At 38.3% G+C, this 27576-nt stretch overlaps 1 protein-coding gene across 1 annotated transcript in view; it reads left to right on the forward strand.

Annotated features, from left to right (window-relative positions):
• The window catches only part of Cntnap2 (contactin associated protein 2), a 1432736-nt gene that overhangs the window by 439739 nt on the left and 965421 nt on the right, over positions 1-27576 (forward strand). The window lies entirely within an intron of this gene.

Genomic DNA, 27576 nt, shown 5'->3' on the forward strand with positions numbered 1-27576 from the left:
AAAATATTAAAGAATCTCTACTGGAGTGTTGTGCCCCTTCTGATTAAAATCCTTTGCAATCATATGTATTTGAGGCATAAAGGACTAGTAATCATGATTGACAAGTTAATCAGAGGAAAACTCTTAAGTTTGACATGAAATTAGGTTTAATATTGAAAGAAAAAGAGTCACAATTTTTCTTTTGTTTCTTTTCTTTTTTTCTTTTTTTGAGGGGGAGGTTTGAGACAGAGTCTCACTACGTTGCTCTGGCTGTCCTGGAAATCACTTATGTAGACCATTCTGGTCTCAAACTTAGAGATCTACCTGCCTGTGACTCCTGAGTGCTGGTATTAAAGGCATGCACCACCATACTCAATTGAGTCACAACTTTTTGAAGCCTATGGAATTGCCTTAAAATACATTTCAGAATTTAGTGAAGCCTTTCTCTATCTCTTAGTTTACCAAAAATAATTTTAAATTTTAATTGTATCTATTCTTTTCAGTTGGGGGCATACATGTGTTGTAGAATATTATTTTAAGGTGTGTTCCTTTTGTTTATGTTGCATTTGTTTAACTCTGTGAAGCTGTGTTACTGTGCCTGTCTAAAACACCTGATAGTCTAACAAAGCACTTAAGGGCCAATAGCAAGGCAGGAGAGAGAAATAGGCGAGGCTGGCAGGCAGAGAGAATATATAGAAGGAGAAATCTGGGAGGAAAAGTGATCAAAGAAGAGGTAATCAGAGAAGGAGGAGGACTCCAGGGGCCAGCCACCCAGCTACACAGCAAGCCATGGAATAAGAGTAAGATTTACAGAAGAAAGAGAACAGGAAAAGCCCAGAGGCAAAAGGTAGATGGGATAATTTAAAGTTAAGGAAAGCTGGCAAGAAATAAACCAAGCTAAGGCCGGGCAATCATAATTGAGAATAAGTCTCTGTGTGTGATTTATTTCAGAGCAGGGTGGTAGGACACCCAAAAGAACAAAAACAAACAACAACAATGTGGTGTACCAACATGAGTCTCTCAAATTTCCACCTAGAGCTTAAAAAATCTGAAAACAAAAGAAAAGAAAAAAGACACAGCTCCTTTAAGAGGTGCTGCTGTTCAGCCAGCATTGCAGTGCTGAATAAAAATGGCAAGCTAAGTAAAAACCCCTTGTGGCAGTGCAGTTCCCAGTTTCCCACAGCTAGGAAGGTTGAACACAGCTTTCAGTCACACACCCTGACCTAGTCTTGAGTTTCATGCTTGGTTTTCAACACCCAAGAAGTGGGCAGAAACAGTCGAGTGCCATGGAATCCCAGTGTTCTTAGTAGTCTAAAGTTGCTCTCGAAGTCAAAATAGACTAGAAGATACTCAATAAGAGAGGTCCAGATGTAAAAATCTCTAAACTGGTTACAGTGGGTTTAACAAGATGTAATCTTTACTTAATAATTGTTCTTATTGTATACGTTCTTATTATGTTAAAGTTAGAACCTTTCTTTTTTTTTGTTTAGACAAAAAGGGGGAATGTTGCAGAATATTATTTTAAGACATGTTATTTTTGTTTATGCTCTGGAACATTTGTTTAATGATTCAAACATGTGTTTGATTAAATAAAATTCACTTGTGGTCCGGAGGCTGCATCACCAACTAGCTGGCAGGAAGTGGTAGGGAGGAGCCAGGTGAAAAGTGGGTTTAAAGTGGGCGTGAGGAGAAGCAGGAGGGCTTTTTGGAGGACTCAAGCGAGGAGAGGAGGTGAGCTACTTGCTATTCAGCCTCTCTTTAGAGGGGCAGAAGTTTAGTGAAGTTACCTTCATAGTTTTGCAAGAGTTGGAGCTTGAGGGAAAAGAATTCCCCCAGCTAAGGTCCTTGTGACCTAACCACTGCTGGTAGTGGCAGAGTTGCAGTTGCTGATTCATACAGCCTTGGCTTAAAAGGCAGCAACAATTAAATAAAAGGACAACATACATGTGGAGATGAGAGGACAACTTTCAGGAGTTAGTTCTCTCCTTCCACTGAAGGTTCTAGGCTTTGACCACTGGTCATTACTACTGCCGTGAGGACCAGCCTCCAGCAGCTCACTGTTTGAGCAGGAGGCATGGAGTTGGTGGACTAATCACTCAACTTGACTTTTCTATCTGAGAGAGTAAAACTTAACTCTATGGGGCTGGCAAGAAATGGAAAACCTATACAGACACATGCACACATATGTCTCCACCATGTCAGGATCTAACCTAGGGTGCTGATGAATGGCAAATCTCCAGAAGATCAGAGAAACTGGAGGAGATGACAGAGCAGACAAACTACTAGACAAACAGACGCATGAGGACTTTTCTGAGGGCCAAAGCTTAGTTCTTTGTTTTATTATTCTTACTGTTGCTTGTTCTACTCTATTTCTGTAATGTTTCCCTTCTGTCTGTCTTGATGTCTTCCTTCTAGCTTTCATTCTACATCTTTCCTGGCATTTTCCTTCTGTCATGTCTTTATTTTTTCCCTTTACAGCTTATATACCCCAGTGGAATCTTTCAAGCAATATAAAAATTACAATGTGGTTATGCTCTATTTTTCAAGTGAATGATTACAATGAATACAGATTAAAAACAGCAAGTTTTCCATATAACTTACATGATTAACAATTTTATATACCACAGGTGAAAAACAAATTGTCCCAAGAACCAACATACATTCATCGCCAAGCAACTTGTTGTGGATTAACAGAGTGTAGGCAAGCAAGGTATTTTTCTCAGCCAGTTCTTTTACTGGCAGGCTGCATTTTGCAGTTACAAAGAAAGGATCAATTATTTTATTAATCAAAAAAGGTAGTCTTATAAGAAATCTTAGAAGAATCACAAATCTAAACTTTTATATATGAAAAAGAATCAGTTATCTCTACTTTAAATCCTCAGGGTGCATACCCACACATTGACAGATTTTACTAAATCATATCAGGAATGGGAGGGCAGAAATGGCTACAAAGAATTAATCATCACCTACCAATCCTAGCAAGAAAGGCCTGTCAGCTAATAATAATTTGGCTGTTTTGTTCTTTTTCCCTGATCTTAACAAGTTCCCCACTAAACTATGGGCCTTTCTAAACTTTAGATTGTTTTCTTAGATTTTCACCTCAAAGCTATTAACAAAAACATCTTAATCTAACCTTAAGTTATATTTTAAAACTTTGTTTTAGCTATGATGCACACTGAAACCCATGAACACATTTCACAACATTAAGCTAAAAGAACTTGAGCTAACTTAACTTCTGGGACTCAATTGTTTTTCTTAATCATTAACCTAAACCACAGTCATACAATTCCTCAAGAGAAACTAGCTGTGTGACATTTCCTTGTTCTATTTTTCTATCCTCTGTACTCCCTGTTTTATCAAGGGTGGGGTGAATGGGCAACAATTTAAACAGTACAGCTTAAGAGGAAATCATCTTCATAATAATCCATAGGTAAAAATGTCTAATAGGATGGGATATTTTCAAGAGATAATCCCATTACAATAACAGCAGTGGGCATCTCCCCACACCCATTTACCCCAGGCCAGATGCCAGAGGAAAATGGCAGTGACAAATATATAAAGACACAAGCAGCAGCAAGAGGCATTCTGGGGCCATAGCCCTCAGGGCCTTACCTATCGGCAATTTACCCATTAGTGCCTGGCATGCTGATAGTCTAATCTCCTAACTTCAATTGCCACTTGCTGCTCCTCTGACATGGCCACTGGCAGGTCACCAAGCTTGTACAGTGAATGTTCATTGAACAGTCTAGCTGGCCTTCTACTCACAGTACCTTCCTTTCTTCTTATGTGGTATTATAATTCATGTTTTAAAAATCCTAGTGTTTTAATATCTTATGTACTTGCCTAGTTAGATTTCTATTGTTGTGATTAAAAACTAAGACCATAAACAACTGGGGGAGGGGCAATATTTTATCTTACAGCTCTAGGGTCATAGTCCATCACTAAGGGAATTCAGAGCAGGAAGTCAAGGCAGGACCCTAGAAGCAGGAACTGAAGCAGAGGCTATGGAGGAGTACTACTTACTTGCTTATTTTTCCTGGCTTGCTCAATTTGCTTTCATATAGAACCTAGGATCACTTGCCCAGGAGTGGCACTACCCATAGTAAGATGGACTCCCTTACATCAATTGTCAATAAAGAAAATATCCTACAAATTTCCCTAAAGCAATCTGATGGAAGCATTTTCTCAACTGAGGTAGCTCTTCCCAGATAACTCTAGCTTGTGTCAAGCTGACAAAGACCTAACCAGGACAATTCTCTTTAACTTCTTGATGACTTCTGTACAAATCTACCCCATTACTCTTTAACAATAACAACACCTCTGCTATTTAACATTTTAAGTATATTAACTTTCATATTAAATGCCCTCTTGCCTTGCTTCTTTATTTTATATTTTTTGAAAGACTACATATATATAAAAAAAGTTCATACCATGATTGTACAGCTCAATGAATTAAACAAACTGAACATACCTATGTAACAACATGTGAATCAACAAGTAGAGCATTACAAAAAGACCAGAATGCTTCTAAATTCAGCCATTGAGTTTTCCGTAGACAGTGGCTCATTAGGTAATTCACTACATAAGCAATGATGAATAAATAATCACTAAAAATGTCACTGTGTCATGTAATTAGGAAAAAAATCCTTCTTTGGGTCTAGTATTATGTGATAAAGTCAAGTCCAATACATGAGAAACTAATATGCATTATCTCTATCATAGAAATTTATCACTGCAAGACAGTCTACTCTAGATTTCCTCAACTAATCACCTCCATGAGCAATTGCGTGTGTGATATAATTATTAATACAGGGAGAAAGGATCTTGTCAAAAAATAATTGTATCTTAAATTTTCAAGTACTTTTGGGACTCTGCTCTGTAAGTTAAATCACAGAAGTGGTTGAGAATTCCATGACAGATTTGACCCAGTAAAAGAACACATTTCTCTTAGTGGGACACGTTCTGTCTCCAAAGTTTGCTCTGCCATTTAAATGTTCTCATGACTTCATGGAGTGACTGGTAGTTGTTATTTTTTTCTTTCTTTCTTTCTTTCTTTCTTTCTTTCTTTCTTTCTTTCTTTCTTTCTTTCTTTCGTATTTATTTGTTGGCTTGTTTGTTTGTTTTTACAAACTACAGTTTCCCCTCCCTCTTCTCTTCCCAGTCCCTCCCTCCCTCCATCCACACCTTCTCCTCCCTTTCTCTTCAAAACATGATAGGCCTCCTATGGATATCAACCAGCCATGGTATATCAAGTTGCAATGAGACTATGTACCTCTCCTCCTATTAAAGCCAGACAAGGCAACCAGGCCCAAGGAAAGGGTCTCAAAAGCAGGCAACAGTGCAAGAGACAGTCCCCACTCCCACTGTTAGGAGTCCTATAAGAAGACCAAGCTACACAACTGTAACATATATGTAGAGGGCTTAGGTCAGTCACATGCCAGTTCGCTAGTTGTCAGTTCACTCTCTGTGAACCCCTATGAGCCCAGCTTAGTTAATTCTGTGGGTTTTCTTGTGGTGTCCTTGGCTCTGGCTCCTACAAAACTTTCTCCTCCTCTTCTGCAGGATTACCCCAGTTCTGCCTAATGTTTAGCTGTGGGTCTCCATCTGTTTCATCAGTTGCTGGGTGAAGCTTCTCTGGAACAACTGGGCTAGGCATTAATCTATGAGCATAGCAGAATAACATTAGGAATCATTTAATTGACTTTTTTCCCTGCCATGTTTGGTTCTATTCCTGGTCTCTGGGCTATCCCACCTCTAGGTCCTGGCCCTCTAGGCAGTGTCAAGGATGAGATCCCTCTCATGGTATGGGTCTCAGGCTAGACTAGTCATTGATTGGCTACTCCCACAATTTCTGCACCACCTTTACCCCAGCACATTTTGTAGGCAGGACAAATTCTAGGTTGAAGGTTTTGTGGCTAGACTGGTGTTCCAATCCCTCCAGTGGAAGTCTTACTTTGTTACAGATGACTGGATCGGGTTTCATACCTCCCATTGCTAGGAATCTTAGTAAGGGTTCCCTTCAAAGATTCCTGGGAATTGCCATTGCACTAGGTTGCTAGCTCTTCCCAAAGATGTCCAACATTTCAGCTGTCTCTCTCAGTAATCTCTCCCTCCATCCTCTCCCCACAGGTTCAAGATTTCTCCTATTCTAATCCTCATCTCCCTCATTGAGACCCCCTTCCCTGTCCACTGGCAATTATGAGACACAATGAAAGAGGTGCTAAGAGAAAAGTTCATAGCACTAAGTGCCTTCATAATGAAATTAGAGAGCTATATCACACTAGCAACCTAACAGCACATCTGAAAGCTCTAGAACAAAAGGAAGAAAACACACCCAAGAAGAATAGACAGCAGGGAATAATCAAAGTCAGGGTGAAATCAATAAAATAGAAACAAAGAGATTAATACAAAGAATCAATGAAACCAACAGTTGGTTCTTTGAGAAAATCAACAAGATAGACAAACCGTCATCCAAACTAACTAAAAGACAGAGAGAAAATATCCAAATTAACAAAATAAGAAATGAAAAAACACCAAGGTCATAACAACAGACACCAAGGAAATCCAGAGAATCATTAGGTCATACTTCAAAAACTACTTCACAAAATTGGAAAACATAAAAGAAATGGACAATTTTCTTGATTGATATTTCTTACCAAAGTTATCAAAATCAGAAAAACAATTTAAATAGACTTATAACCCCAATGGAAATAGAAGTAGTAATTAAAAGTAATTTAGAAAGGGGGGCGCAGATAGTTCTAGTGAAAGATGCTACTAGAATTTCAAAGAAGAGCTAATACCAATACTCTTCAAAATTATTCCACAAAATAAAAACAGAAGGAACATTGCTAAATTCAGTTTATGAAGCCACAATCACCCTGATATCCAAACCACACAAAGATCCAACAAAGAAATAAAATTACAGAACAATTTCCTTCATGAGCATAAATCTAAAAATACTCAATAAAATACTCAAAAACTGAACCCAAGAATGCCTCAAAAAGATCATCCACCATGATCAAGTGGGCTTCAACCTTAGAGATGCAGGGATGTTCAACAAATGAAAATTGTCAATGTAATCAACCATACAAACAAAGTGAAAGGAAAAAACCTATGTGATCATCTCATTGGATGATAAAAACTCCTTTGACAAAATCCAACACCCTTACATGATAAAAGTCTTGGAAAAATCAGGGATACAATGGACATAGTGATTTTTTTGACTGAGAGATCATTTAAATGAATTTTCTTGTGTTTTTAGTACAGGTCCTTCTCCTTTTCACCTGCTGTGAACTTTTTTTCATATGCTTGGGTATTCTGTGACCATAGTGCTTAATGTTTAGCATTATCCAGAAGGCAAACTACAGATCTATACCCCAACACACAACTTTAAGTGTATTATGCACAACATTTTAGGTTCTTTTTTTCTGCCTTCAAAACTGGTTTTTGCTCATTTGTCTTTCTAGTTCCCTGTACAAAGCATGAAGATTCTTGTTCTTAAGTGGTTAGTATTAAAAGGAATCTCATAATTTGGCCTGTATCGGTCATTCCTCATCATGTTGATGAGAATTTCTTGGCCGAAGTAAAATAATGCGTTCCTAGGACATTATATTCTCTCCTATATGACCTCTTCTAAATCTGCTGTGGTAGCTTGCTACACTGCTTTCCTACTGTTTGTGTCCAAAAGTAAGTAACACATCTCTGAGTATACACAGAATACAGTTTAGGTATGTGCCAATCATGAACCCATAATCGGCATTTTCTTTGTTTTGTTTTTGGGGTTTTTTTTAAGACAAGTTTTCTCTGTGTAGCAGCCCTGGCTGTCCTGGAACTTGCTTTGTAGAGCAGGCTAGTCTCAAACTCACAGATATCCCCCTGCCTTTACTTCCCCAGTGCTGGGATTAAGGGGATGTGCCACTACTGCCCAGCTCATAATCAGCAATTTAAAATAATATAAAAAAATATTAATTTTAAAATGTGGCTTTCATTTTTTAATACCTATTGTGTTCTGGTTTAAAGTATAAATCTATAAGCCAAACATATATGGAAATTCATGCCTATAAATATTGTTTTAATGTGCTTACTGCTAGGATTTTTTTCTCATTTGTATTTTTTACCACTTGGAAGAAAAACTACCAAAAGGGCAGTTGACACTCAAAAATGATTGTTGTTGAATGGAAGGCTGCAGAGGAGAGATGGTTCATAAATATCTGTAGATGTGCCCTTCATGGTTCACTTACCATTAATAGCCCAGTTGGCAGAAATAATATTGAGCTGAAATTCACAGAAGATGCCCCTGGTGCCAAAGGTCACAAGAAAAACAAGTAATAGAGAGGTAGGCCAACGAACTAACAAACAAACAAACAAACACCAGTTTGCAGAGGGTAAGGACTAAACTTTTGCCTATGCTGGCAGCAAGAGGGCATCATCCCGGCAGTGCCTTTGAGTAAAGAGTAAAATCATTCAGTAGCAAGCATTAAAAATAGAGAGTTCTATTAAAGCAGAGTCATTCAGAATTATCTGGAATGAGGAGCTGTGGTTTTATTAGGCATTTTATGATGTAATTCTAAAATAATGATTTCCATTCAAATATAAAGGATTAAACCTACACATAACATTTGAAGATGCCTTTTCCAGGCTGGGACTCTGATCATAGTGATTGTCATAAGTTGGCTACTTCTGAGGGCTGGGTGGACAGATGACCTATGTAACTTAAGAACAAGCCATCTCTGGAGCTATCTGGTACAAACATATATAAAAGATCTTTCATTTAATGAAAGCCACTTAGACTCAAAGTTCTCTATGTTAATTGTAAAACCAAGAATTTGACAAATATTTAGGATAAAAGATGGAATTCCTGAAACATGCTGCTTTAAAGAGGGCCATTTTAAATCACTATCAGGGCCTGGGTAGTGATTTAAACATGCCTGCTACCCAAGCATGAGGACCTGAGTTTGGATTCACTAGAACTCAAATAAAAAAGCCAGAATGATAGCAAGTGCCTGTAACCTCTGCCTTCTGAGAGTAGAGATGGATGAATCCCTGAAGGTCACAGCCAGCCAGCCTAATCCAACTGATGAGTTTTAATTTCAGTAAGAGATCTTGTCTCAAAAAATAAAGTAGTCAGTAATGGAAGAAAGACCTGACCAGAGGACTCTATGGACACATAGCACACACACACACACACACACACACACACACACACACCACCACCACCACCACCACCACCACCACCACCACACAAAGAAAATACACCAGTTTGTCTTATTGTACAATTTAGAAAAAAAAGCTGAGAAAATGGATTTGAGAATAATCTATTGAGCAGTGGGTATTGTCTTCCTTCTTGTGTTTCTATTATTCTACATGTCTTTGGCCCTGCTTCTGCTGCACTGCTGTGAGAGAGCTGACAGTCATTTACTAAACATTATATAATACCAATTTCCCTTTAAGATACAGGAGGATGGAAAATGTGTGCCTTTGGGACATGAAAACCCATTAAGATGCTCTGCAATCATCCTAATACTCATTTCTTTAGCAGGTGGCTCCTTGAAGATAGGAACCTGTAGATTTTGAATAACATGTTATCCTTCGGGTATAGGCAGCAAGGGGATGCCTTCATTTGAGTAAGGAGAGGGGACAGGGACTTCATATCAAAAGATCCCAGTTGGACACTACAATAATCTGAGTTCTACTCTGCTTTGTGTTTATTTCCCACCTCTTTTTTTCTTATCCATACAAGTTTAATTTATAAAAGTTTGGCAAATATTTATAGAAATTACAAAGCTGAACAGTGTTTACATCGTTAGAACATATAAAGGAAACTTCTTGACGATAGGAAGCAACATACTTACTTCTTTATATTTGTATTATTTACAAGCATGTCCTCAGAATGAGTTGGGAGAATTGATTTAAGTGCCCTTGCTATTTGGAGAGAGCTTGTTTCCTATAAATACGGGCAATTTTGTGGCCTTGGAGGAAATTGTACAATATTGAATTACCTGAAACATATGTGGAGCAAAGATAAAAGATGAAACATGATTCAGTCCAAACAGATGCTTTTAAATCAGTTGTGCTACTAAGAGTAATGGCAACTTCTTTTTCCATAACATATAATTTTATAATAATGAATTTGTCTTAAAATAGAAACAGATTGAATATGAACAATAATAATGAGGTTAAGTCAAAGCAAATAAAATATAATCATTAAGATTTTCAATAGGAAACTGTGAATGGGAGAAAAGTAACCAAAACTCATCAACAAAATGACAATATCCACACTGTACAGTAAAATCAAGTGAAATAATTAAAGAATACTAGGTTACATGCACTATAGTTGTAACCAAGGAGAACACAATGCTATAGAAACAATATAAAAATTTAGCTGAATATAGTAACACACACTTTTATATGGTGACATGCATCTGTAATGCCAGCCAGTACTCAGGAAGCAGAGGCAGGAGTATCTTTGTGAGTTCAAGAACCACCTTGATCAACACAATGATTTCAGTGAGTTCTAATCTGGCCAGGACTTCACAAGACTTAGTCTAAAAAAAAAAAAAAAGAAAGAAAGAAAGAAAGAAAGAAAGAAAGAAAGAAAGAAAGAAAGAAAGAAAGAAAGAAAGAAACAAAACAAAATGGTTTAGATAAAACAATTTCTTACAGCAAGATTCATAGTTCATTAGATTTTTAATGGAGATCATCACTCAGAATTTCCCCCTATAAGGAGTCATATTGGGATCATATTTCTTCTTTCCATTCCTTGTCTACCATGGTCTCCTCACTGGATTTCACTTGTCATTCATGCCCTTATTCCTAATCTGCTTCTTATCCTTGCTTTATTTGGCAACTCATAGACACTGAAGAGTTTGTTAATCCCTCTCTGAAGCAGTCTCTTCCATCATATCAAAGTCTACTAATTTTCTTCTTACTTGACTGCCTTTACACTTGACAGTCCAATCCTTGATGACCTTGTCTCAAAATAATGTCATGGCTATCTTCTTCTTGTCCTTTAGCTCTCTGATTCACAGTTAATGCTCCAGGATATTGTTCACCAATCAGTCTTATCTAGATTAATCAATTTCTCCATCCCAGCATGCTATACTTTAAAACAATTATCCCTATCTGAAATTGGTCCTATTAAACTATTATTGATGTACATTTTATCCATTTTCGTGTGCAAGATTGTCAATTCTATGAGCTTCTGTTCTCTAAAATACCCCAATACTCCTGGTTCCTGAAATCTTGCCAGACATACAGCAGCAGATCAGCAAATAAGTGACAGGCAGCATGTCTCATGGCAGTAAAGTTCATGTGAGTTTCTTTAGACTCTAAAAACTGAAGCTAGAGTTTTCAGTTTGCCCAGTGACCCCTACAGAGGAAATCAGATTCCTGCTGGCCTCTTTTTGTCACACCTTTGAAAAAACCTTCCTTTCATTATCAGAATGGTCTGGATGGCTTCCCATTATCCATGACAAAATTAGGATAAGATATGCTAGATATTAAGAGCAAAGTGTCTCTGTTATGTTAATATTTTTACATGCAATTTTAAGTGCTTTCAATTTTCTTCACTGAGTACTTTATGGATTAAAAAAGTATTGTTCTTGAGTTGTTTTTTGTTTAAAAATAAATATAGCCAGAATTTTCTCTCAGATGTCACTTCTATGAGGTATTTTTATTTGCCTTATAACCTCACTAAATACAAGCAAAATTCCTTTGGCAAAATGTCTATTGTGTCTTGACTCCCTACACACACAGGTTTGGTTTTAGAAAAGTATGACAAAATAACAATGCTAAATTACCATACTCTTTCTTGCTTCACTTCTACCCTTAAACTTGGTTAGAAAAATCCAGATAGCTTATTCTCATCAGTTAGTACAGAGTTTGTTCTGTGTAGCTATTGGAAATCCTGAATCAATGACTATCAAACCATTTCTCCTATGGGAAATATGGGGATATGTTCCTACAAGTCTCTAGTCACAATATTTGCATCAACCAGTCAATACATTCCTTGTTTTGTATATGTTTCTGTTTAGGCTACTGTATTGAATATATGACATTGATTCATAAACACTGCACCCGTGGCCAATAGCATTTCAATGTATGCCTTCAAGAAGTTTGTCTACCTAACATGCTTTCCAGTGTGTAAGGAATGCCACAGCCCTCTCACCCTTAGTCACACTAAGCTGCACATCAGCACTGGGTCTGTGACCACAAGTGCACAAAGCATGGCACCAAGTGAACAACAGGATGAAAAGATTTGTTTGTAGAACAAGAAATGAAATGAAGATACAGTGTTGTCTAGTTCTACAGTAGTTTGGAATGCATGCATTAGGCTACTTGAGTTTCTCACCATTCTGTATATCTGCAAGTCTGTAAATGACCATGAAATCCTCCTGATTATACATGGGTGAGATTGCCAACAAATATTAGCAAGTAGGCCAATTCACAAATAATGACCATCAACTCTACATGAAAACATAATATTAACAGATCTTAAAAGAACCCCTTAATGATACATGTATGTGTTCATGTGTGTTGGTGCATATACATATATGTTTGCATGCATGTGAAGGCCAGATGTCAACTTTGAGTGTTGTGTCATTTCTCAGGAGTCACCCACTTGATTTTTGAGACAGAGTTTCTCACTGGTATCTGAGCCTCCTAGATTAGTCCAGGGTGGCTGGTCAGTGAGCTCCAGGGATCTGGCTATCTCTGCCTCCTTAACACTGGGATTACAAGGGCATACCTACATGTTCAACCTTTTACATGCATCCTGGGGATTGAACACAGGTCTGCTTGCAAAGTGAAGATTCTACCTATCTGAGCTATCTCTTTAACCTCATTTAATTAATTCTGACACATTTCCATATGTAGGAAAGTAACTCCCAGGTAAGACATAGAATACTTTCATTACATCATAAAAGTTCTTGTAGATTCACACTTGCATACAAATTACCTTGGTAGCCACTGTTTTATTTATTTTTTTTTATTTTTACTCACTAATATTTTGTGTATGTGTATGACATATTTGTGTTAGTGAAGGCTCAAGCATGCAATGACACGTGTGAAGGTCAAAGGACAAACTCAGAAGTTGATTCTTGTTGCGACCACCTTGACCAGCAAGGAAGACACAACACCGAGCTCTTCTTTCTGCTGTTTATTCAGGAACCTTGAATAATCTTCTGACCCCGGGGAAAGCCAGCCCACGCCCTTTATAGCCACTGGGCAACCAACCCTGTAGTGCCATGTGGAATATGCCAATAGGGTCAGACATACGCAAGCAAGCCAGATTCTATGCCCAAGCCAAAATAGGAGTTGTTTATCCCAGAGAACACCAGCCATCGGGAAGGCAGAAGCCAGACGCTGGCACCATCTTTGAGGCATGGCCGTGCACGGCTCTCTACAGTTCCCCCTTTTTTGTTTTAAGCAGCAGGCAAGAGCAGAGGTCTAATCTCTGCCAAAATACAACTTGGACATTGTACTGGTGTTAGTCCAGGTGGCATGCACCCAGAGAACACTTGACCCATCCAATACCCTTTTTTGCAGAGGTGGGAATTAGGGTATCAACCCACATGCAATTAGACTTGCTCTTCTTGGGTTTTGCAATACAGCTAGAACTAGTGCAGTGCACTAGCCTCGCATCCTGCGCGATCAAGCTTTTAATGTGGCCAGCCAGGCCTGGGGAGACTGTCCAGCCTCTATGGCTGTAAAGGCTTGGATAATCATGCCTGCATTGCGCTGCTGAGAAACCCTTAAACGAACAGTGCACCACAGGCACATCAGGGAGACAAGTACCAGTAGGCCTGCCAGGGCATCTAATCCCGCCCACTCCTTTAAAAAGGTGATGGAATTTCACAGCCAAGACATCATTTTCGCAGCGGAGGCCAGGTGCACATGGGTGGAGTTGACTGCAATCATCTCATTGCACAGGATCTGGGTTCTGCTCCTGCAGCAAGTCAACTCAAAAATAAAACAATACACTAGAATGTGATGTTATGGGTAAAGGGTATGGCCAGGCCTTTATAAGAGCCCAGAGTAGTTGATCCTCAGCTGCTCCCACTGGCACGCTTGTCAGAATCAGGGCTATCACCTCCACCTGCAGCCCTGTTAATCACAGCTTGTTCACTGGCAAATTCTATCAAAAATGCCTTCCAGTCTAAATACTGCCCTGTGCTGAGACATGCTCGAGCAAGATTCATACTTCTGGTAGACGCTGCTTTAGCAGACATGGCCTTTTCTGATCTTTCCTCCTGCAACATTTCTAAAGCTGCCTGCCCATTCTCTACCGCATCACTACAGCACTGGCCTTCGAAACACCCTCTCACTAATTTCCAAACTGGTCTAACCCCATGTTTAATTTCTTTGAAAGGAGCAGCTCTTTAAGAGCCAGAAAAATTGAGTGCGAAGAAGTTGCACCCATGATACTAGCAGCACTTTTGCCTTCACTTGCTTTCACTTTCTTTAATTTTCCCGTCTGCTTTTGTCGCGGCTCTACATTTTCTCTAATTTTCCTGTCCGCTTTTGTCACGGCTCTACGTTTTCTTGCTCCCTCTTTATCTATAGATGAGAGCAAAATCCACTTTTATCGCGGTTCCCAAATTACCTGAGGACTTACCGGTATACCACCCTGACAGCAAAAAGTTCTGAGCTCCACGAAGAGGCTGAGGTTCCCTGTACAGGCCACCACTTGTCGCGTCTGCCTCGACCAGCAAGGAAGACACAACACTGAGCTCTTCTTTCTGCCGTTTATTCAGGAACCTTGAATAATCTTCTGACCCTGGGGAAAGCCAGCCCACGCCCTTTATAGCCACTGGGCAACTAACCCCATAGTGCCACGTGGACAATGCCGATAGGGTCAGACATACGCAAGCAAGCCAGATTCTATGCCCAAGCCAAATAAGGAGTTGTTTATCCCAGAGAACACCTGCCATCGGGAAGGCGGAAGCTGGATGCCGGCCCCACCTTTGAGGTGCGGCTGAGCACGGCTCTCTACAGATTCTGTCCTTCCACCTTCATGTGTGTCCCAGGGATCAACCTCAGGCTGCCTCCCTTATGTGACAACGACTTTGACCTGCTGAGCCAACTTGTTGGCTCCTACACTTGGGATTCTACCACCACAGATTAGTCTAGCCTGTTCCATCTAAAAGTTTATGTCATGCGCTGTTTTTCAAAATATTTATTTTATTTGCACATATGCACTTATTGCCTGCATTACAGGTGCACTGTGTGTGTGCCTGGTGTTGCTGAAGCCAGAAGAGGGCATTAGCCCCCCTCTACTAAAATGAAAGTTACAAACAGCTGTGAGCTGTTATGCGGGTGCTGGAAACAGAACCCAAGTCCTCTGGAAGAGCAGCATGTGCTCTTAACCCTGAGTCATCTCTGCAGCCTCACAGTATTCTATTTTGAAAATCTACATCTTTTTCATGCATCACAATTAAAAAACATATCCATTCTGCCCTTGTGCCACTAGCCCCTTCTTTTCATTGTATAGCATTTCCTTTTTTTTTTTTTTTTTTTTTTTTTGTAAATGTACTTTCCAAATATAAAAGTATTTCTATTTGGGGGCTGTTATGAGGAGAAACTGTGGAAACAATCCTGTTAGTACTTTGGCAGCATACACTTTGATTCTGATGGATAAATATTTAGAATAGCACTTGTTGACCCATAATATCAGTATGTTCAGTTTTGTTTAAAAACGGCCATACCTCCCAATGATTGTATAGTTTGGTTTGATACTCACCCCAGAAATGAATGAAAGTGCAAGGGGCATTAGATCCTAGACAGCATGTTTAATTTTCAAGCACTAAAATGAATGGGAAATTGAATAGCACTAATTTTCCTAATAATGAATCAGATCCAGTACTGTTTCACGTCTGTGAGGGTGTTTACATTTCATTTTCATTTGTGGCATGACCTGTGTACAGTTTGGCTTTCCATGTCACTGATTTGCAAGCATTTTTAGCATATTTCAGTCATTCCACTTTCAGATGTATGCGTTGCAGATATGTCCTCCCAGTTTCTTTCTCCCCCCGAATTTTGAATTTTGATGGTGCACAATCTATCAGCTGAATTTGATATCTGTTGGGAAATCTCTGCCAACCCAAGGCCTAAAGAATATTCTATTAGAAACTTTACCAATTAGGCTTGTGTGTCTAGGTCTAAAATCCACCTAGGGCTTTTTTGTGTGTGTACTGTTGTATAAAGTAGAAATCAATGTACACTTTCTCTAGATTTAAACAGTAAATTCAGCACACTATTTGGGAAAAAAGAAAGGAATCTAAAAAAAAAACATACTTCACTTCTCTTGAATTGCATTAGTGTGTTTGTCAAAAGACAGTTAAACACATGTGGAAACCTCTGTCTCTGATTTTTCTGGATTAGCAGAACTTCATCATGAATAAATAATAAATCTGCTCATTTTTCCTTTTTCTTATTATCTCAAGTATTTAAGGGGTTTCATTGCATTTCTTCATAAATTTTATCACATTCCTGTCTATTTATGCAAAGATGCATGACAGGGGTTGTGATTAAAGTTTCCACTTATCAGCTCTTAATTTCTTCTCAGTAGTAATTTTGATGTGACAGTGGAGAACTCAGGAAACACCTAAAAGCAGGCTAGTGTGCAGACAAGCCAAGAACTGCCAACCCAAGTTCATTCTTCCTCAGAGGATTCTGGAGATCTGGAAAGGAGACTCTACCTAAGAATCTCATATTAAAATGAAGCATTGTTTTCATGCCTAAAATCCCAGTTGCAGCATTCAGGAGGCTGAAGTAAAATGTTATGAATTAGAAGCTGATCTGAGATTCATAGTGAGACCTTGCAGGGAGAGTGAGATGTGGGGGTAGAAGATTCCTCATGTCTCACAGGTTAAGTGTCGCACAGAAAATCTCATGTGCCATACTCTACCCAGTACATCCATGTTAAGCTTAGATTCGAGTGGTCCTTTCAGAACATAGATGTGTTCCAAATCGACCTTCTACCTTTATGATTCATAGGAAAGAATTTGAAGAGTCTGTTCGGAAAATACATACCTTGCAGGACCTATAATCCCAGCTACTCTGCAAGCTGAGGCAGGAGAATCACAAGTTCAAGGCCAGCTGGGCTACAGAGTGAATTCAAAGTAACCTGGGCAAATTAGTGACACCCGTCTCCAAATATACAACAAAAACAAGGCTAGAGATGTGACTTGGGACAGATGCTCAAGGTCCTAGGTTCAACGCACAGATATAATAAAATAAGTAAAAACTAAATAGAAGTAATCCATGCCTGCCTGCATTCCTTATAATGCACTTTGCTTGGCTCTACTATGGTCTGTTTTTCTTTTTAAGGCGCTTTGGTTTGGCAAATGAAACCTAGCAATGAATTAGATCGATTTCCTTATGAGATTTACATAGAGAATGTAGGAAGTATATGATATGCACACAGAAATGCTGATTTCTTTTTCTTCCTGGCCTATGGAATTATAAGATATGTTATTATTACCTCATAGAACTCTGTAATGGCCTAAAGAGAGATTCACAGCCTCGGGAATGCTCCTCTCAAAACTGAATATTAAGCCAAAGCCTGAAAAGCCTGTCACTGTAATTTTATTTGAATCATTTTCCAACAGATGTTACATCTTACTTTGTGACTATATTTTAAATACTTTATTTTTTCAATATTCATTAAGCCAGTATTTTCTTCTTGTCTCTAATAAGTACAACATCTGTTTCTCCTTGTTCAATCAAGCCACCCACCTCAAGAGTCCTACTTTAAAAATAATACCATTTTGACAACAGCACAGATAGAATGCACTTCATTAACATTTTATATTTGCATCTGAAACAAGTTTTTCTAACAATTATATGTTAGGGAGGTGCTGGAGAAGATATTACTAAACAATTTAGTTACTGCATGGAAAAAAATGACAGAAGCTGGAATATGCCTTGGAAAACACTGGCTTTAAGTTAAACCTCACTTGGTTAAAAAATAATTCACTTTTTAATATGCAGTTGAAAATTTTTGTTTTGTGAATTACTAAGTAACTGAATACATACAGCATAAAGTAACTCCAAATAATCTGATTCAAGGATTAAGTCAAAACTCATACAACACTCTTAGGTAGATAGGTAGGTAAGTAGGTAGGTAGGTAGGTAGGTAAATAGATAGATAGATAGATAGATAGATAGATAGATAGATAGATAGATAGATAGATAGACAGAAAGACAGATGTGCTATCTTTTTTTTATTTTAACTTGACACAGCTAGAGTCATTTTGAAAGAGAGAATCTCAATTGAGAAAAACGGCCTTACCAGATTGTCCTCTGGGCAAACCAGTGGTGTATTTTCTTCATTGACAACTGATCTAGTGTGGTGCAGATCACTGTGGGCAGTGTCACTCCTGGGCTGACAATTCTGGAGGATACAAGAAAGTAGGCTAAGTGAGCCATGAGGAGAAAGTCAGTAAGCCACACTTCTCCAGGGTTGTGTTCCTCCATCTGCACCAGCTCCTTTTTCCAGGTTCCTGCCCTGTTTGGGTTCCTGCCTTGAGTTGTATCAGCAATGGAGTGTGGTCTGAGAGTTGTAAGCTGAAATGAGCCCTGCCAACCCCAAGTGTTTATGAGCATGGTGTTTTATGACAGAAACACAAACCCTAACTTAGACAGTAGATACGTGTGTTTCTGTATGTGTGTTCATTGATTAATCTTGTTGCTTGACAGTCTCATACATACATGCAATGTTCTCTGATTACTCTTTCTCTACATCTTCTTTTATCTTCTCCATATACCTACCAATAACTTCCAGTCCCTTCCCAGGATTATGATGCTTAGTTTTGTTTTGTGGTCCATTTAGCTCAACCAAGGCCATCAATATGTACATTGGGTTGTAAATGCCCTTTGAAACCTGGTGGGATCATTGGTGAGTATGCAACTGAAAACTATTCCCTGAATTCATCAGTGAGAGGTGAGAGCCCTGATCCTCCACCAACCATGCCTCACTGCTGATGGACATATTCTTTTATATTTCTGTAGCTACTGTGAGTTTGTAATTGAAATAGCAATAGTATCTATTTTTAAAACAAAAAAAAATATTTTGGAAAATGTGTGTTCTATTTTCCTTCACACTCTTCACAATGAGAAGTCCTTTGTAATGGATTACACTTTTGGAAATATTTCACCTTATTCAAAACTACTTAACATTGAATAATCTAGCATAATTGACCTCTTTCAAGGATGGGAAAGAAAACAGCTATAAAGGAGGGAGAATAATTTTTGGTGTATAGCTCAGAATTGGCTTCCACAGCTGTTAACCAGGATAGTAGCCAAGATATGTCTAGATACCCTCTCAAGTCAGCCAGCTCCTTACTACTGACCTTGCACTATTTAATTTATGTAATAGGAATGTATTTGTTCATAAAAACTAACATCTTCCTTATTTTATAATGATTGATATTTCCTGAATGAAAGTACAACAACCAAGCTTAAAATTTAAAGATAAAAAGACAAAACTTAAATGTGTTAAGAGCTAATTCTGTATCAGGTACTCTTCCAAATGATAATATATGCAGGCACATCTCAATTTATGACAAAACTATATTCTTATAAGCCCACTGCAAATTGAAAATATAAGTTGATGGTGCGTTAAATGCCTCTGCCTACTATACATCACAGCTTAGCAACCCAGCACAGTGAGATGTCAGTCATTCATCTCATGGGAATGGGAATGTCTGGGAGCTATAGATCTGTACCTTTGCTAAGCATCAGGAGATAGGATGGTATCACGAAACCTAGAGTAGGTCAGAGTTAAGTTTTAACACATGCATATTGCTTTTGTACCATTATAAAATAAAACACCCTTAAGTTGCACCATCACAAGTCAATGACCATCTGTACATTTCTTCCAGCAGCACTATGAAAAGGTTGACAGGCAATAGGCACAGTTATCATGTCAACAGAATTGAGATTTGAGCCAGGCGGTGGTGGTGCATGCCTTTGATCCCAGCACTCAGGAGGCAGAGCCAGGAGGATCTCTGTGGGTTTGAGGCCAGCCTGGTCTCCAGAGCGAGATCCAGGACAGGCACCAAAACTACACAGAGACACCCTGTCTTGGGAAAAAAAAAAGAAGAAGAATAAGAAGAATTGAGACTTGAATGCAGACATCTGACTTGAGTCCAAATTCTTGCCTATCATTTGAGTCTTTTGGTGATGAAAGTGAGAACCAGATACCCCTGGGTTCATTTCTGTCAGTCTCTTATGGGGCTTATTGTATGTGTGCTTGAATATAAATGCAACCCAAAGACAAGGCAATCTTAAGATAAATAAATACATATTACTAGCATGCCTATGTAAACTTTTAGTGTTCTATATGAAATGCCTTTAATATTTACTGTGTTTGTAATAATATCTTAATAATTTAGGAAGTTCTTTTTCTAGGCCAGTAAGATGGTTCAGCATGGAAAAACACTTGCCTTGCAAACTTGATGACATGAGTTAAGCCCCTGAATCCCATAGAGCAAGGGAACAGACCTCCAAAAGTTGTCCTCTGACCTCCACACATATACCAGTTACATAACACACGCATGTGCACATGTACCATAGCTTACATACAAACACATGAACACACACACATACACATGCATACACACATAAGCACATACACACATGCACATGCATGAACACACACACACACACACACACACACACACACACACTTGGATGGGTTTTCATATGTTTTAGAGATTCATTAGCTTTAGGATGATGGGTAGAAGAATACGTCTTTAACAATGAATAAGAAGGGCAGATTTAATAATATTTATTAATAAGTTTCCTTTTTATAAAGTTTTCATAATAACTTGAATAGTAATTGGTTTATCACTAAATAAGCATTTAGTGTTTATTTTAAATATGAATCTTACACATTAATTACTAAACTCTTACATTCTGAGATAATTTTATATATTTATTTTCAAGCACTCTTAAGTGATGGGATGTCGTTCTGTATGCTGTGAATATGTGTTGCTCTGATTGGTTGATAAATAAAGCTGTTTGGCCAATGGTTAGGCAGAATAAGGTTATGCAGGACATTCCACCTAGAGATGGAGGAAGGAGAAAGACAGAGTAGAGGAGACACTGCTAGCCACCACCAGGAGAAGCAAGATGTAAAGTAGTGGTAAGCCACAAGCCACATGGCAAAGTATAGATTTATAGAAATAGGTTAATTTAAGATGCAATAGCTAGCTAGTGAGAAGCCTGAGCCATTGGGCCATATAGTTTAAAAATAATGTAAGCCTCTGTGTGTTTATTTGGGTCTGAGCGGCTGCAGGACTAGGCAGGACACAGGAAAACTTCTGACTACACATAAAATTCATTGTTATTCCATTTAATTTGAATGAAAAATTACCTAGAAATATTATTAATTTTGTAGATACTTTAAGAAGACTCTGTCTATAGAGCTAGGGAGGTGCCTCAGTGGTTAAGTATGCTTACTCCTCTTGCAGAGGACCCAGAATCAATTCTTTGCACCTACCTGATAACTAACAACTACCTGATAACTCCAGGCCCAAGAAATCTGATGTCTTTTTCTGACTTACCTCAAGGGCTCCTCTATACATTGGACACATATTCAGACATAAGCACATATACTTAACTAATAAGTAAATAAAAGGATGATCCATTGTTTCTTCTCTTACACAGAAATGATTTTGCATATCTTTTTCAAAATGACAGAAGCCCAGGAAAGGGGAAAAATAAATATATTTTAGAGAAAGGTTGTAGAAGTCCCATAATTTTCTCTTAGTCCCTGTTTAATATGGTGTTGTTAATGTTCACTTGCAGCAGAAGGAATGGTTACAGGTAGAGGGACATGAGCAAAGTCTTTGGCATCCTTTCCACTTTCACCTGAACACAGATGGCTGAAATCTAAAAAGTAGAAATGCTGCTATTTGGAAGTCCAAGGTCTGTATTATCAACTCAGCTCTGCAAACCAGCACAGCAGAATCAAGGTCATGAATTCACTCATGATAAAATGGAAGAATAAATATAAAATCTCTTTACTCTAAGTGTCACACAATATGGAGCTGATTTATACAAATACTTGTGGGGTTTTTAAAATATGCCCAAGGGAAAAGGTCCTAAAATTTCCTCATCTAGCCTGTACTATAAAATTTTCATCCAAAATACTTTTTAAAAGTGAAAACATTGGGAATTCTATGAGCAACAGACATAGAGATCATGATGGGGAAACGAACAGAGATGACCAGGCCAAACTAGTGGGAACTCATGAACTGTGGACCAATAGCTGTGGAGCCCCCATGGGACTGGACTAGGACCTCTGCATAGGTGAGACAATTGTTTAGCCTGAATTGTTTAGGGGCCCCCTACCAGATCAGGATCCATCCCTGCTGCATGAGCAGGCTTTTTGGAGCCCAGTGCCTATGGTGGGACACCTTGCACAGCCTTGGTGCAGTGGGAGGGCCTTGGTCCCACCTCAACTGAATGTACCAGGTTCTGCTGATTCTTCGTGGGAGGCCTTGCCTTGGAGGAGGTGGGAATGGGGGGGTCGGTTGGGGGTGAAGGCTAGGGGTCAGGAGGAGGAAGGAGAAGGATATCTGTGGTTGGTATGTAAAATAAATAGAAAAATTCTTAATAATAAAAAAGTGAAAACATCAATATAAGTATATTGAAAGACACATTGTACATATAATATTCCAACACTGCAGAAATACAAGAGCAAAATGATTGACGGTTAGCAGGTGAGATGGATGGTACTTGGGTTTATTTCTATCCTAAATGATATAGGAGGCTTTTCATGGAACACAGATCACTGTAGATACAATGGAAATGGAATGGTATGTGAACTACCACTCTGATTGGTCAAGAAATATATAAAGTGTTTGTTATTGGTTTTCTTTTAAATTTGTTTGACCTCTGACTTAGGATTTTCAGTGCTGTGATAAAACACCATGACTAAAAGAAACCTGGGGAGGAAAAGGTGTATCTGGCTTAAAACTTGCACATTACAGTCTGTCATCAAAGAAAGTCTGAGCAGAAACTCACGGTAAGAACCTAGAGGCAGGAACTAGAACAGAAGCCAGGGAGGAATGCTGCTTATTTGGCTTGTTCCTCATGGCTTGCTCAGTAGGCTTTCTTATACACTATAGGACCACCTGCCCATGGTAGTACCACCCACAATGGTCTAGGCCCTCTCACATAAATCATTAATCAAGAAAATGCCCCACAAAAAAATTGCCTACAGGCTGGCCTTAAGGAAACATTTTCTCAGCTGTGGCTCTCTCTTCTCAGATGACCATAGCTTATGTCAAGCTGACAAAATATACCATGCAGGACAATCTCAAAATAATTTGGTATCCTTGAGAAACATAACTGAAGCTCATTTCAAAGCTCTACCACTTACCAACTATTGGAGGCTTACATTTATTAAACTTTGTCTCTCTGGTATATATGGGAGATAATAATATTTAAAGATTTTATGAAGTGTAAGTGAGTGGAATGCAAGTAAAGTACTTGTCAGCATGGTTAGCCCACAGAACTCAGAATAGTATATCTATAAATACGCACATATGCAGAGATCATAAATTGGATTTCTCTCTGGAGAAAGCCCTTAGGCTATTACTTTTTATAACATTTGGACAAAGAAAATAGAAAAAAAACAGTACATTTTATTTTGAGCAATTTGGTCATCCTGACTATGCTGAGAATGAATTTCATTATATTCAGGGACCCCTTCCTTTCAAAGATCACTGAGGCATAGCTATTGATGATTAACAGTAAATGTTCCAAATAATAATTGGAATTAAAATGAGTAGAAACTACAGTTTAAACTTGGATATGGAGAGGTTGGCTGTCAACAAAGCTCCTGAAATCTGAGGTCCAATTTCTCTGCTAATTAAGTTCCTTGAGAAAAATAAAATAACCTTTCATTTTTAATCTGATTAGAATAATAGGCCTTTTGTTGTGAACAATACAGGTGGTGATGTCACACTTATAATTCAGTTTTGCGATGCAGTTTTCACAGGAATTTTTCTGAAAAGCTTTTTGATCTTCCATTTAGAACAGTTACAAATATATGACTTCTCTGCCTGAATGAGTCCGTAGGCTTGTGTTTGAATTTGTGATTGAATATTTCTAATAATGGTGTCCTTGAGACCTGTGTCCCCAAACTTCATTTCAGGGAAGGATTCAATAAAATGTAAAGACGAAACTCAAAACCATATGCTCTTACAGTTAACTCACATCACGTCCCATTTGTTGGTTGGAAGGCAAATGTGAGTGTGAAAATACATTCTTTGTGACATTAATTGTGCAGGAGAACCCAAAGGGACCTACTCAAGAAGGAAATGTTTCGGGATGCACTATTGCTATCTGACAGCTAACTGATTTTAATTTAAGAATCAGACTGCATCTGCATAGTAATTTTACAGCAGAGACTTTGTTTGCATTGCTTTTCATGAATATTTGAAAGACTAGAAGAAAAGAATTAAAGAATTATTTGCCAGTTTTTGTGTGGACAGGAAGATAAAACACTAAGATTAAATGATGTGGGGACGATAGTTGTCTTGTTCTAGAAAGAACATAGAGTAACATGCCCCCTTCTTTTTTTACAATGAGAAATTATAATATAAAGTTACCTATCATTATAAAAAAATGATATGGACCTATAAGAATTTGGGGACAAAAATACTATTTTATATTGGTACAGAACATACAAAGAGAGAGAGGTAGGACAGGAAGGTACAAAAGTCACAAAAGTGGTTCTTTGATAACGTGTTTGGTATTGTGATAGCTAGATCCAATCCCCTGGGGATTTCCTGAGAGCAGTGACCACTGCCCCTAACCTACAGAATTCCTATGGCCAGACACTCCACTTTCCACATCATCAGAAGTCATTGCAATGTCTGAGGGTAGGCTGAAGCTGGCATGCTGGAAGATAGAACATGTTTCATTAAGTAACTGGAATGTCAGTTATGGGTGCTGGGACAGAACAAATTCCCAAGAAGATGTATTAACATTGAAATAGACTACTTAACAAGAATAAAATTTCATCTACAGGACTTACTTCTTACTCTCAGCTTACTCTCAGACTTACTTCTTACTCCATCCCTATGCATATGACTGTCTCAAGCATAAAAGCCATGGCCAGTGAAGCATCTGCTGCTTTCCACTTCTTGTTGCCTCATCTTCAGCATGACTATCCATGACATTTCAAAGGCCAGACTCCTGTTCCTTTGGTCACTCTCAGATTCATTCAATTATTCTTTCACACCTAATATGTGCATTATACTGTTTGAAATGCATTTTAAACAAGCAATAAAATAGTAGAAATATTCTAATATCAGAAAACTTATCAAAAACAACGGGTTGGAGAGATGAGGGAGTAGTTAAGAGCACTTGCTACTCTTTCAGAGGATCATGGTTTGAATCCCAGGACCTACTTGGTGGCTCACCTGTAATTCCAGTTCTAGAGAATATGATGCTCACATTTGGACTCTACAGACACTACACACTCATAGAGTACATACATGCATGCAAGCACAATACTCATATGCATAAAAGAAGCATAGATCCATCTTTCTTTAAAAGTAGGAGAAACAAACAAAGGAACAAATAATTGAAGACAAAGTAGACTTAATCACTAGCAGTTGTTTGAGAGAAAATAAAGTTCATAAAAAGAGTGCTGTCAGGAGATGGGGAAAATGTCATTTCACACACAGGATTATGAAATCCCTGTATACAATGCATTTGCAGAGGCTGTAGTGAGGGAGTAAAACCATGCAGACAGCACACAGAAGGCATTCCAGATGGGACACTTGACACCCCTGTCACTATTAGGCCTTTGGCCAGTGCTGTTACTGAGCCCAGAAGCAACAGAAAATTATCATAAGGGAAATGTCATGAACCTGCTTACATTTTCAAGAGAGGATTACACCACTTTATGGGGACTTCAGACTGAAATGGAAAGGACAGAAGCTAGAAAAGCATTGAGGGGACAATTTAACACTCTAGGTTGATATCTAGGTACATAATCTAGAGGGTATGGTGTGATCCAAGTGGCTGCTTGCATGTGTGTACACTAAGAATACTCTATCGAAGTGTGTGAATACAGACATTTTTGTTGACTGTATGTACACATTTGTATGTTTCATGTGTTATGTATATACATTGATTTATACTTTATATTTAATAATTTGATAATTATTTCCTAGTGATTCCTTAAGAACAATTTGTATTCTTCTCCACTGCAATAAAATGTGTTTAAACCCCTAAATTCAGATTTTACTCCTGATGGAAAGTATGAGATGTCCTTGTTTATACTAGTATTTATTATGAGTAAATACTATAGCCATATGACTATCTTCTAAGTTCCAATTAGGATCATTTTTTTTCTTTAAAATAGCATTTTTGTGGAGGGTATGGCTCCACAGTTAGTTGATGTTCTTAATGGGAATAACCACAGAGTCGATATCTGGGCATAGTGGCCACATTAATGACTGTGACAGTTGTCTCAGTTATTGTCAGGCCAGTGACCTACAGACCAGTGGACTTAAATGTAGTCCCATAAAACTTTATATGGACACTAAACTTTGAATCATGAAATTTTTCATCTCTAATACAGACTAAGTTGTATGTATTCTTTCTTTTTCAATTTCTTTTCAACCAATTACTAATATAAAAGCCATTCTCAATGCACACTTTGTGTAAAAACAAGAGGACAGCTGGGTGGTGGTGGCACACACCTTTAGTCCCAGTACTCAGGAGGCAGAGGCAGGCAGATCTGTGAGTTCGAGGCCAGCCTGGTCTAGAGAGTGAGTTCCAGGACAGGCACCAAAACTACACAGAGAAACCTTATCTCATTAAAAAAAAAAAAAAAAAGAGGACACAAGTTGGTTGTGGCCCACACACTATGGTTTGCCGACTCCTGGCATTAAATGATTAAGGGCTTAGACCTTTCATCTGTGTTTCATTGATTTACTCTGATTTTAGTTTTAAACATCTTCATTGCCTTATCTTCTCTTCCTTTTGTGAAACTGAAGTGCATCTTCAGGGAACTCCTCCCTGTATACTCCAGATTATGCATCCAGAAAAGATGGGAACAACACCCCTGCCTCTTTCATAGCATTGACCTTTTCAAGGTCAAATCAAACCTCTTGGACTTCTCCTAGTGCTCTTGACACTCCCCACAAATACTCTCGTCTACTGTCTGCTCTTCTGTTAGCAACTAATCATTTACAGTGAAATGAACACATGCTGAACAGAAGAATGTTGCCTGCCTAGAGAATGTGTTAAGAAACAATGAAGTATAAATTTGGGATGTGGGCATCCTGGGTTTGTTTGGTTGCTTTTCTTTGCTGAAATATAACCTAGTCAGTTACCATACTGCCTGGTTTGATGAGCAGATAATCTTATATCCCATGATGATCAGTGCTTAATTAGCATGTTCAACTACACACAGAATCATTTCCTTAGTACTTAATTTCTATAAACTGTACTATGTAGATGTGGCTATTGAGGAAAAAAACCATTACATTAAAAGATTTTAAAATTATAAAATTAAGGGAGATATTAAATCAACACAATAAATCTGCTTTTATCTCAGAATGG

Source organism: Peromyscus eremicus, chromosome 3 (assembly GCF_949786415.1).
Source record: "Peromyscus eremicus chromosome 3, PerEre_H2_v1, whole genome shotgun sequence".
Taxonomy (NCBI): domain Eukaryota; kingdom Metazoa; phylum Chordata; class Mammalia; order Rodentia; family Cricetidae; genus Peromyscus; species Peromyscus eremicus.